Source organism: Triticum dicoccoides, chromosome 4B, assembly GCF_002162155.2.
Source record: "Triticum dicoccoides isolate Atlit2015 ecotype Zavitan chromosome 4B, WEW_v2.0, whole genome shotgun sequence".
In the NCBI taxonomy this organism is placed as follows: Eukaryota; Viridiplantae; Streptophyta; class Magnoliopsida; order Poales; family Poaceae; genus Triticum; species Triticum dicoccoides.
Genome location: NC_041387.1, coordinates 10330759 through 10344402, shown reverse-complemented (window position 1 = coordinate 10344402; position 13644 = coordinate 10330759).

The following is a 13644-nucleotide window of genomic DNA, read 5'->3' as shown; positions in this document are numbered from 1 at the left end:
GGATGACGATGGCGGCAGAAGAGAAGAGGGAAGTGCGACACTTGATTGGTAGAAAAAAGAGGCGGGATGGAATGGCATGGACTGAAAGAAGGTGCGCATCCACAAACGATAGCTAGCTTGCATCTCTCGTTCGTTCTACTCCTTCTGTTTCTAAATATAAACCCTTTTACATATTTCAATGTGGACTACATACAAATGTATATAGACATATTTTATAGTGTAGATTCACTCATTTTGCTTTGTATGTAGTCCATAATAAAATCTCTAAACTCTAAAAAGTCTTATATTTAGGAATGACGAGAGTATCAATAAAAAAGAAGACGAAAACCAGTAGACATTCAGATGTTGGCAAATGTTCAGGGCGCGCGCGTGACAAACCTTGTGATATATATAGTTTTGGATTAGTTTGAGTTGCTTACCACAAACCTTGTGATTTGATTTTATCGTTTTGCTTGTGAACTGAGTGACTTTGGCTGCCTGCCATGCGATGTACTGGAACCCGACGCGCCCTTGCCGCCGCCGACAACCTTTTTTGTTGGAACCAATGTGTGTTTTTGCTGGAACTAGCTATTTTTTTGTTACAATCGCCCACTGGGAGTTTTACCCGCTGACTATGTTTTGTTGGAACCATCTTTAGTTTTTCATAGAACCTAGTGATTTTTTGCTTCAACAAATGAAAGATTTTTGTTGCTTGGCACTCCAACCCGCGGCGAGCCGGAGGCGGCAAGGCTACTGATGTTGCAACCGTGGTCACCGTGGGCTGGAACTGGCCGGTGTCAGAGTTCCAACCATTACCATGACGAGCGCTACTCTGTTTTCTACTACAATTGGTGATGATGATGATTTTGTTACGACCGGCGGGATGATTTGCTACATCCATTCACGGCAGAGCTGTGGACGGCGATGATTTTTGCGACCGCCTTCTATTTTTGCTACTACTGATTATTTTTTACTACATCCCATTCACGTAGTGACTGGTGGCCGACTGGCCGTCGCTGGCAGAAACTCACGCATCAACGTCGAGGGCCGGCGGGCGGTGCGCTGTAGCACTGCAACCATGGGGCATCAACGACCAGAGTCGCAACCGGTCGAGGGGGAAGTTTCGACCAGGGGGTCGTCGACAAGATCTCCAATTGACATCGACAACGAGGGGAGGTTCTCCAGTGAGCACCGTCGCCGGAGACGATGGGGCAGGCCTGCCTCATGAGCGGGGGCGCCATGAACGACGCCCTCTTTTGGCTCCAGCGACGAGCTGCGGCGGGAGGCGACGCCTGCGCAGGCATCGCGCTCTGTTTTTTTGTATGCAGAGACGGGGAAGAAGATGATGCTATGGGGCATCGAACGGCTGCTGTACGCTGGATCGTACGGCTGCATGCAGACCGACCCAAATTTGGGCCGGCGCACCAGCGCGTAGTGCTGCCCATTGTAATAGGGATGCAAATTAGGCTGCTCATGAACTTGATAGGTTAGCGAAATTTTTCGAGACTAGGGATTGGTGTGAGGAGCCTATGGATGCCATTGTATCTTTTCTTTTTGACAATGTAACTGTTATTTCTAATCAATAAAGTGTGATGTTTATTTCAGAAAAAACATCATTCCGCAAAAAAAATGACCGTAAGTCAACAGGGGGAGGGAGGGCCGTCGGTGCTGGAACCGAAACGAACCACTCGACTGATCAGCCAAGTCAACGTACAGGACTCCAACTGGGACCAAAATTCGGCGGCTGCAGCAGAGAACGGACGGGAGTAGCACAGTGCCCTCGCGCTCGTGATCTCCGTAACAACTCCTGCCTTTTACGTAGTTATTACGTGTTCCCAGAGGTATTGATTTAAGCAACGGATAAATACAGGTTGTTAGGGATATATATGTACGTACATCTCTTTTTTGCGGGATATACGTATGTACGTACACATCTTGTCTTCGCCTGGGAATAAATATATATACCGAAGGAACCCTAGGACTTAGGCTACCTCTTTTCTTTTCAACGATCGCATCTCATCTCATCTCATCATCGACGCCCCTGCCTAGCAAAAGAAGGAGGTACCTCCGATGGCCGACGTCGAGAATCCTGCAAGTCCCAAGAAGGACGACGACGAGCTCGCGGCGATGGTGGCGGAGCCGAGTGAGCACAGCGGGTTCGCGTGCAGGTGCATGCGGCTCTCCTTTGGTATGCGTTACTCATCATCTCGGCCAGCCTCATGTTCTTCTTCGCGATCAACTATCCTGGGACCAAGCTCGACGTCGTTGTGTCGGTCGTGGGGATCATATGCATGTGTGTTGCCTGGGCTTGTATATTCTCTTTGATGCCTGAGACTCCTCCTACATAGGTTCGTCCAATTCTACGTTTATTTTTTCAAGGTCATATATAGTTTGCTGATCTATCCAGTGGCTAGCTAAACTTTGTTTGTCTCTCCCTAGTGGACAAGTTCTTGTTTTAGACAATAATGTTCAAGCTTGTGTAGCTGAATCTGTAATGGGTGATTTAGCTCAGATTGTTTCGTAATAAAGCTTGATGCTTGCCCTACAAAAAAAAGTTCTGTGGTCGACCATGAACATCTATGTCTGCCCTGTTCTTCATTCGACACTTAACAATGTCGAATGAATGTCATATAATTTTATTCTGCAACTCTTTTTTTATTTTGTTGATGTTGATGTGATATCTTCTGCGTTGGTCGAGTTGATTCGAAATGGGTTTGTTTCAACCCAAATTACTTACTTTTCAAGTCAATATGTCGAATAAACATGAGGAACCCCATATATTTTTGGAACTTGTTAAGAGCAACTTCAATAGTTCCCCTAACTCTAAAATAACTACCGTTTACGAAAAGTTGAAGTTTCATCAACCGCCACACTTGCGACGCCACCCACACACTCCGCCTCTGCATGCCGTCGTGCCCTTGCCGCCGCCCGTTGCCGCACCCCTGCCATCGCGTGCCGCCGCCTTACCCGAGAACGCAGTTGCACCCATGCCACCCCTCACGCGTGGAGGTGGTTCAGACCGCGTGGAACTCAACCAAGCCGCATGACAACCCCTTGTAAAATAGGTTGGAAAGCGTTGAACCCTTTGTCTCGGGCCGCGTCTGTATATATATGGTATAAGCCTTGGCATACAAGTTGAGGAGATCGATCATGACGATCGAAGATATAGAGAGGAGAGCTACGGGAGAGAGAAGAAGAGATAGAGATGAAGTACAAGTTTAAACAACAAGTCCTATCTCTATGCAACTATTCTAACACTCCCCCTCAATCTGAACCTCACTGAGCTTTGCCAAGGTTGAAATTGTATGTAAACTTTTCCAATCCTCTCAAAGAAAGCGGTTTTGTAAACCCATTTGCAAGTTGATCTCCTGTAGGGATGAACTTGATCTCAAGCAACTACCGAGCCACTCTTTCTCTGACAAAATGAAAGTCTACCTCAATGTGTTTTGTTCTAGCATGAAAAACAGGATTGGCTGAGAGATAAGTTGCACCAATATTATCACACCATAATCTCGCAGCCTGAGGTGCTTTAATGCCAAGCTCATAAACAAGTGTCTGAATCCATATTACTTCAGCTGTAGCATTAGCCAAGGCTTTATATTCAGCCTCTGTACTTGATCTTTAGACAGTCGCCTGTTTTCTTGCGCTCCATGACACAAGATTTGTTCCCAGAAAAACAGCAAAACCACCTGTAGATCTTCTGTCATCAGCACATCCTGCCCAGTCTGCATCTGAATAAGCAGTTACAAGAAGAGAGGAGGACTTGGTAATTCGAAGTCCAAGACCTTCTGAGTACTTAAGATACCTTAGAATTCTCTTAACTGCAGTCCAATGAGTAGTTCTAGGTGCATGCAAATATTGACATACCTTGTTTACTGAGTAGGAAATATCAGGACAAGTAAGAGTTAAATATTGCAAAGCTCCTACAACACTCCTATAATTTGTTGCATCAACTGGTGCAAGAGCTTCTCCACTTTCTGCTGTAAGCATTTCTGAGGTAGAAATTGGTGTATTAACTTGCTTGCAATTTTCCAAACCCACTCTTCTGAGAATATCAGTGGTATATTTTTCCTGTGAGAGGAGTATGCCATCTTTAATTTTCTTCACTTCTATTCCAAGAAAATAATGAAGATCGCCCAAGTCTTTGAGGGCAAACTCCAGTTTCAAATCCTTAAGCAAGCAAGTAGTAGCTTCTGCACTTGAACTAGCAACAATTATATCATCAACATAAACAAGCACAAAAATAGTAACATTGCCTTTTTAAAGAAGAACAATGAGGTATCTGCCTTGGATGGTATGAACCCAAGGTGTTGCAACTGCATGCTCAATCTGTGATACCAAGCTCTTGGTGCTTGTTTCAAGCCATATAATGCTTTATCCAACTTACAGACATACTGTGGTGTGCTGTGATCCTCATAGCCTGGTGGTTGCCTCATGAACACTTCGTCCTCAAGAACACCATGAAGAAACGCGTTCTAAACATCTAGCTGTCTTAAGCTCCAACCTCTGAAAATAGCAATAGGCAGAACAAGTCGAATAGTGGCAGACTTAACAACGGGGCTAAAGGTATCTTCATAATCAATTCCAAATCTCTGCTTAAAACCTTTGGCAACTAATCGAGCCTTATACCTGTCTATGCATCAGACTTTCTTTTTATCTTGTATACCCACTTACAATCAATAACATTGTCTCCATGTTTTGGTGGTACCAAGTGAGAAGTTTTATTTTTCATAAATGCATCATATTCATTGTCCATAGCTTCCTTCCAATCCTTATTAGCAAGGGCATCATGCAAATGAATTGGTTCACCGGTAGTGGTAAGAAAAGCTCGTTTAACTTTGTCATACCTTATAGTACCATCATTGTACTGTTTTTCTTTGACAATACCTGACCGGGACCTTGTTTGCCGAAGAGAAGTTGTAGAAGGCACAGGAGCAGCCGCTGTGAAGGACGGAGCACGCGATCCTGGTGAAGTTGTATTGGCCACAGAAGATCCAGCCGGTTCTCTGTCAGGGAGCAAATCTGTCGGCTCCTGATACGAGGCGGAATCTGACGCCCTGCCGGTCGGGGACCCAAGCGCGCAGGCAGAGTCTAGCGCCCTGCCGCGACTGGCCACTGTGGGGCCAGGCACGTGCCCGTGGTCGGCTGCTGAGGAGGCCCGCTGTGACAGGGGATTCGCCCCTTCCCGCACATGGGCTGGCGGGTGGCTCGATGTGCGGAGACGTGGCGCGAGGCGATGCGTCAAGGCCAGCGGGCTCCATCCTGACTGCACGGTCGGCCGCCTGCCCACGTGAGTCCAAGCCCACGAGCGGATCGCCCTAGGATCGCGCGCTGACAGCGGCAGGCTGAGCGCGTGGATCCTCCTAGGATCGCGTGTCGTCAGCCAGATCTGCATTGTGCTCCATGCCGCCCTTGTTTGTTTCCTCACACATGAAATCACAGTTTGAATTAGTAGAAATTGCAACAGAACCAGAATTTTTGTGTATTTTTGCACACGATCAAGTTCAGTTAATTCTCCCTCGTGATCAAAAGGTGCATCAGAGTCAGATAAGAGTGCAATTTCAGCATGAAGTAATGCCCCCGCATTGGGATGAAGTTTGGCAAAAGGAAAAATTGTCTCATCAAAAACAACATCACGAGAAATATAAATGCGTCCAGTAGAGACTTCAAGGCACTTGTACCCTTTATGGAGATTGCTATAACCTAGGAAAACACACTGAGTAGATCGAAACTCAAGCTTATGGTGGTTGTATGGATGCAAATTGGGGTAGCAAGCACACCCAAAAATTCTAAGAGAGGTGTAATCAGGTTTTTGGTGGTACAAGCGCTCTAATGGAGTAGAGTTGCCAATGACTTTGCTAGGAAGCCTATTGATAAGATAAGTGGCGGCAATAAACGCTTCATCCCAATATTTGAGAGGCATGGAAGCATGAGCTAGAAGGGAGAGGCCAACTTCGACTATGTGGCGATGTTTGCGCTCAGCGGAGCCATTCTGTTGATGTGCGTGAGGACATGAGACATGATGAGCAATGCCAATGCTCCCGAAGAAAGAGTTGAGTTTTTCATACTCCCCTTCCCAGTCACTTTGGACTGCCAGAATTTTTCTATCAAATTGCCTTTCAACGAGTTTCTTGAATTCTTGAAAGATACAAAAAACTTCAGATTTATACTTGAGTAAATAAATCCAAGTAAACTTGCTGTAGTCATCAATGAAACTCACATAATATTTTTTTCCTTCCAAAAGAATCTCGGGCATGGCCCCATACATCACTAAAAATAAGCTCTAAAGGAGCATGAGAAACACTATAAGACTTGGGATACGGAAGCTGGTGACTCTTGGCACATTGACAAGCTTCACAAATAGACTCACTAATGGAACTTTGTGACAAAGGGAGTTTGTCTTTATTAACTACTTGTTTCACTATAACTGAAGATGGATGTCCTAATCTTTGATGCCACTTTTCCAGAGAGGGTTTGGTGACGGAGTAGACTTGACGACGCCGGTGACTAAGTGCTCCGGATGTGATGGGGTAGAGACCCCCAATGCATCTACCGTGATGGAGAAGTTCCCTCGTTGCCCGATCCTTGATGAAAAAATAACGAGGATGAGTTTCAAAGAAAACATTATTATCGGTGGCTAGACGAGACATGGATGCAAGATTTTTATCATCTTATGGGACATGAAGGACATCCTTAAGAATGAGATCACGTTTAAGATTAGGGGAATTAATTGAAGCTTGACCAATGTGGCAAATGTCCATACCTCCTCCACTTGCAGTATGGATCTGATCAGCGCCATGGTACCTCTCGCGAAGAGCAAGTTGCTCTAGTTCATTGGTGACATGATCGGTGGCGCCAGAGTCAATGTACCAGACGCCTTCTCCTGCTTGTTCGCGCATGGGAGCAGCAACATGATGGGAGTCAGGGACAAAACTCTCATCGTAGCGGTGCCAGCAATCCATGACCTCATGGCTGGATTTCTTGCAAAGCTGGCATCGGGGACAGGGACGTGAGGCGGCAGGACGGCAGCTGTTGTTGGAGTTGAAGCCGCCGCCGCCACCGCTGCTGTTGGAGTTATTGTAGCCGCCCCCGTTGTTGTAGCCGTAACCCCCACCAGAGCGAGCGCCGTCGCCCTGAGGAGCGCCGCGTCCGCGTCCGCTGCCACGGTTCTGCCCCTGGTGACCGCGCCCATGGCCGCGACCACGAGCAGCAGAGTTGGCCGAGGACTGCCGTAGATCGCCTCCATGAAGAAGGGTGAGGCGTGCGTTGAAGCTCAGTAGCTGGCTGTATAGCTCCTGGACGGTGATGGGTTCCACACGAGCAGCAAGTGCGGAAATGACCGGATTGTACTCCATGTCCAAACCAGCGAGAATCTTGGAGACGATTTCCGGGTCGGAGAGAGCCGCGGCAGTGCACGCAACTTCATCGGTGAGACTTTTGATCCTGCCAAGATATTCAGCCATTGTCAAGTTACCTTTTTTAGGTTAGTGAGCTCGATGCGGGTGTTGATGGCTTGGGCTTGGCTCTGGGCGGCAAACATGGCGTGGATGGCTCCAGACTTCGGCCGGCGTCTGCAACGTCGCGAACTGTGCAAGGATATCGCGGGAGAGGGATCCCATCAGATACCCTTGTAGCTGCTGCTGTTGTGCGTACCAGAGGGATCGGACATAGTTGAAGATCTGTTCCTCCTTGCCTTCCTTGGTAACGGTGAGGGTGGCCGGCGGTGGCGGGCTCGTCCCGTCGAGGTGGTGTTCCATCTGTGTGCCTTTTATCTGAGGCAGCACAATGGCCTTCCATAGGAGGAAGTTTCCCCTCGTGAGCTTCTCCTGTGGTGGCGATCCGAGAGACCCCGCGGTGGTGCTGGATGAGGATGGTGCGAAGGCGGAGGATGAGGTGGTGGTGATCGCGCCCGAGGTGCCGGACAGCGATGCAGCGACGGTGGCGGACATGATCTCGGTCGAGGGAGAAGGCTTGATGCGCTTTTAGGGAGGTAGCTAGATGCGATCTTTGATCTGAGGAAGAGGCTCTGACTACCATGTAAAATAGGCTGGAAAGCGTTGAACCCTTTGTCTCGGGCCGCGTCTGTATATATATGGTATAAGCCTTGGCGTACAAGTTGAGGAGATCGATCATGACGATCGTTACAGAAGATGTAGAGAGGAGAGCTACGGGAGAGAGAAGAAGAGATAGAGATGAAGTACAAGTTTAAACAACAAGTCCTATCTCTATGCAACTATTCTAACACCCCTAAGTGGTGCTGGACAGGAAGCTGCAGGTGACGGCAAAGAGCCTCAAGAAGTGGAGCGACAAATGGATAGGGAACATAAAGCTTCAGATTAGCATTACTATGGAAGTCATATTTCGACTGGACAAGGCAATGGATACTAGGGAGTTGACGGAGCAAGAACGAGCATTGAGAAGAACCTTAAAACACAAGTACTTGGATTGTGCTCGCTGGAACGATCGATCGCACGACAGAGATCTCGAATCCTGTTCCTAAGGGAGGGGGACGCAATCACTCGCCTTTTCCAGCAGTCGGCATGCCATCGGCAAAGGAAGAATGCTATCTACTCGCTTAGGGATGGCTTGGCCGTTGCCACGAGCCATGAAGAGCTAGCCCAGATGGTGGATGCATACTACGACAGACTACTTGGGCATGCGCCGGCTCGGCCATACTCGCTTGACATGAGCCTCCTACAACTGCCATCGCGGGACATGTCAAATCTGGACATCCAGTTCATGGAAGACCAAGTGGAGAAAGTGATAAAATCAATGTCGCTGGACAAAGCGCCGAGGCCGGATGGCTTCATGGGCCGTTTCTTTGCGTCATGTTGGCCAATAATTAAAGGGAGACATTATGAGAGCACTCCATGCTTTCCATCAGGGGGATATGAGAGGACTGCCGGCCATCAACAAGGCCATTGTTACCCTATTGCCCAAGCTAGACGGTGTGGAGGATATTACGGATTTCCGGCCAGTTAGCCTTGTCCATGGGATCATAATTTTTTTCACAAGGTGCTGGCTAATAGGTTGACGGCAGAGCTTCCGTTTCTGGTGGGAAATCACCAGAGTGCTTTGTTAGAGGGCGCTCGATCCATGATAACTTCATGCTTATGTAGTGTACGGGAAGGAAGTTACGAGCACTCAGGGAACCTACAGTGATGATGAAACTGGATATCACTAAAGCGTTTGACTCCGTTCAATGGCCTTTCCTTCTAGAGGTGCTTCGAGCAATGGATTTCAGCGATAAGTGGAGAGAGTAGATTTGTGGTTTACTGTCAACTTCATCAACGCGGATTATGGCTAATGGAATCCCACACAAGCCCATCTTGAACTGTGTGGGCCTCAGATAGGGCGATCCTATATCCCCAATGCTATTCATACTAGTAATGGAGCCGCTCCATAAGCTGTTTGGGCTTGCTGTTTCGCGCGGCCTTTTGACCCCCCTGGCGGGTACGGGCATTACCCAGATACTGCCCATGTTTGCGGATGACGTGATGATTTTCTTGAAGCCTTGGGAGCCGGGGTGCCCCGGAGTCAGGGGTACACCTACTAAAATGTGGATTAGTCCTCTCTCTCCTCATTTAACTCCTCTCCTTTAACACATGCGAGTTCTGGATTGAAGGGTTTGGAGGATAATAAATGCTCATTAACTTGATTTTAATCTCTTTAGTATTTGGATCCAAGCATTGGTGAAGCTAGCAAGTTAGTTACACTACTTTTAGTCATGAGACTAAAACGTATCCAAGTACCTTCTGAGAAATGCCAGATGGAGCTCAAGATACGGAAGTACTAGAAGGTAAGTAGACACCAGCACACAACCGATTTGACCATATTTAAACATCCATCGGCCTGGTGGAAATTAAGTAATCTTCCATGTGTGGTTTCGTCAAGCCAGAAATGTGACCGCGAGCGGCGCCTCCAATGGAGTGTTTTTGCAAGGCTCTCCATTTTCATCGCAGATGGAAAAATGAGAGGGACTCCACGGCGTGATTGATCGGAATCCCAAACCGAGTAAAACAAAGTGCCGCCATCGCAGTTTGTTTGTAGTCAGTGTCCTGATAGGCATCACAGTTCTTCGCATGAACCTTTGTTTTTTCTTCTTCTTCACACACTCCTTTAATCTTGATATGAGTAGCCTATTTATTTTTATTACGGTCTCAAACACGACGTCTGACTATAGATCATGTTGAATAGATGTATAACATTAACCTTTTTCGAGATAAATATAAACTGGTTACGCGTGGCCATGCAGAGTCAAAATATAAACATTTCGAGACACCTGTCAACCTGTGCGGTTGTACTTTTTGAATCGTTTCTTTCAGTACTATATATTGATGGGGCCGCTGTCATCTACCACACAAATGGGCAATGGATAGCAACATGCATGTAACAATTTATGTCAAAATATTGCCAAACACAACCCCCCTCAGCTTGTGCATTTGAGGTGCCGGTGAATCCGTGGATCCGCCTCCACTCCGCCTGCCACTCCAGCAGCCGATGGCAGGGAGGGGATTCCTTGTGCCTCGACTCCGGCTAGTAGATGGGTAGGGTTTTAGTCCTCGCAGGACCGACGCTCGAACAGATGGCGACATTCTTCTCCAAGTAAGTCTTCCGGGCCCCGAATCTCCTGAAGTTCTTCCGTCGGGGCAGATTAGACGGAGGTCCAGTGTGAACTCTTGCCAACTCCTTGAGGCGGCGAGGTTAGGGTGTCTAGTCATGCGTACGGAATCACGAGATTTGGTGTCCATTCTTCAGATCGATCCGAGGATTCAACGAGGATGACCGCGGCTCCAACGCGCTGGTCCTTGTCATCACGATGACTTGGTGACTGGTCCTATACTAGTCAGCAACCCGTGCGGCCGCACGGTCTAGATATTTCACATAAAACATAAATGTAAAATTATTAAACAACATATTTATTTGACAGAAAATACATAGGCAAATTACACATACACTATCTAAAATAACTATTGAAAATAGCTAACAACTTATGTGGACTAGTAGAACGCCCGTGCGTTGCTACGGGCTACAATCCATACAAATAAATCACACAAATGGTCATATCCAAGGTCAAATCTTATTTCTCCCTCATATGTCCTAACATGTTAGGACATTAAGCGAGCTTCCCAAAATTTAACCGTATGGATACTCCGGACGCCCCCAAATCCCAACCCATATGTTATCCCAACATGCGGTCCCAACACGAAAACCCCACCCCACGACGCACACTTCCCTTTCCTGCCTTACCGCTCAGTTTCCCATCTTAGCAGGTGATTTCTCGCTGGGGTCTTCTCCTTTAAAACCGGATAACGCTCACCTCATCTTCGCCATGGTGCCCTATCTCTTTCACACGATACTTATGGACCGCTCGCTCATGCAGTTTGCTGCAAAGAATCTCACATGAAATGTTATACATATGTCACATTGGTTCACTATCCTATCTATGATGTCGTGACAGTAGTTTAGAAACTCTCCTAGCACTCCAAATACCGGCAACAAAATCTCCAAATATATAGCATCCGAAGCTACCATGAAATAGGACACTAAACAACATTTGCAGCAAGCAATCAATTTATGCACCAAGCACACTGAGCAGAAGCAACAAGCTATCAAGATTTTTTCTACTCACAGAACTGACAAATGTGACTAACTCTGTAAGAAGCTTTGCCTTCAGAACCTAAAAATGGTATAGTCCCATCACTACTTCAGCTGCTCTCTGATCTCAATAGAAAACATGGAGATCGTCTAAAAAACAGAGTACACTTTGGCTGCACTTAAACAAGCTTGCTAAAAAGAAACTTCTCAGGTGACGTAAGAAAATATAAGTAACTTCCACTTGACAGTCGCATCATTTGACATATAGATTTTCAGTTAGCATGGCAAGTGAAGTGAGTCTATTGATTAAATTACATAGTTCATTGTTAAATGGTAAAACACAGATTTAGAAGAGTTGCCAATGCACATCTGCCAAATATGCTACTGTATACTTATGTGAGCTGCCAATGATCATCATCATCTGTCAAATATACTACTGTATACTTATTTGAGCTGCCAATGCTCATCTCAAGAAAGGATTGTATACCCAAAAGACCAGACCTTATACGGGAGTTATTCTATGAAACAATTTCAAAACGGCTCACCATGTATCCACTGCTAGTAGTGTCTATAAAAGAGCTCTTTTCCCCTACATCGGCGAGTTAATACTTTGATCTCTACCAACTGGAAGCACAGATAACTATATTTAAAAACAGGGACATCTGCTATCTTCATGAGTAAATAAACAGTAAAAAAGCAGAGGACCAAACCCACATATTTTCATGAATGTTACAGATCATTTTTGTTAATGTGTAAGTACATCAAACATGTTCCAACAAGCAGGAAAATTGCAGAAACATACAAATGATCAGGCGAATATTTGAGAGCATTAATTTTGATCTCCCTCCTTATTGATTAGTAGACAGAATATAACATTCAATCTTTCCATGTGCAGCTGCTGGCAACCTCTGTCATTTAGTGAAGAGGTGGTAGCTGTGGTGTCAGCAAAAAAATAAAAATAAAAATGCATTGATGTATTGCAAGTTTCTTGAGACCAATATAATAGCTTTGAAGATTTCCTACACAAATCCCGGACTCATGGCATTCCAGACGGCCTATGTAGATGAAGCAAGTGCAACCATATCTTGTAAAAGAAAGATATATCAGCTTTGCAAAGGTACTCCTGAAAATATCTCAATTAAAAATACACATCTCTCTATGGTTCCACCTTCATCATAATGTTACAGTCCTCAAGAATTTAAAGAGAAAGAAAGGTTTCCACTTATACTCCTCTTTTTATGTGTTGTGTCGTTTTGTTAGTCCACTGCATATGGAATATATTCTGTGCTTCGACATATTTCCTGGTAATATGGAAGAAAGAAATATATTACAAAAATCATCCATATGTCAGTCAAAGGCTGAACAATTACTATTATGAGATAGAACAATATTAGACGTGATGGAAGATGGTTTCAAAAACACCAACGACACGCACTCGTATTTTAAAGTCTTCATAGTATAGAGTTATCTCCCTGCAAGTTGTGTGTGCTAAATAATCACAACACTTGGATAGCACCTACACATGGGATTATATATTCAATCCACATAATCAGTTCGTCTGCTTCTATAAATTAAGAATTGCATAAAGAAGTATGTGTCTATCTAGTAGTACTCCCTCCGTCTAGAAGCGAACAAAAGCAAGCACACAGGTGATGCCTATTTCTTTGCAACAGATGTGTGTCGCCTGATGCAATGTGGGGAAAACAATATGTATATAGTGATTTTACCTCAATAGATATTTTGGTAGCTCCACTCCATAAGTATGAAATTCGTGATGTTGAAAACCTGAAAAAAAAAGGAAAATAATGATCTCGGTGGCAATTGTGTCAGCTGATGAATAGGTACGACAGTTATTTGAGGATTACAACTATTCTCTCCCATTGAACAATGGCTTGAATTCTTTCAAGAGAGAACCATACAGTAAAAAGCTTCAGAACACAATGTACTCTGAATCAGATCATATTCAGGCCATATACATCGAGCTTATAGCCTTATACTACCAAAAAATCAGCTAGAAACCTAGCAAGTATCTTCAAGGATCAAGAACTTGAAAGAGGAATAATCATG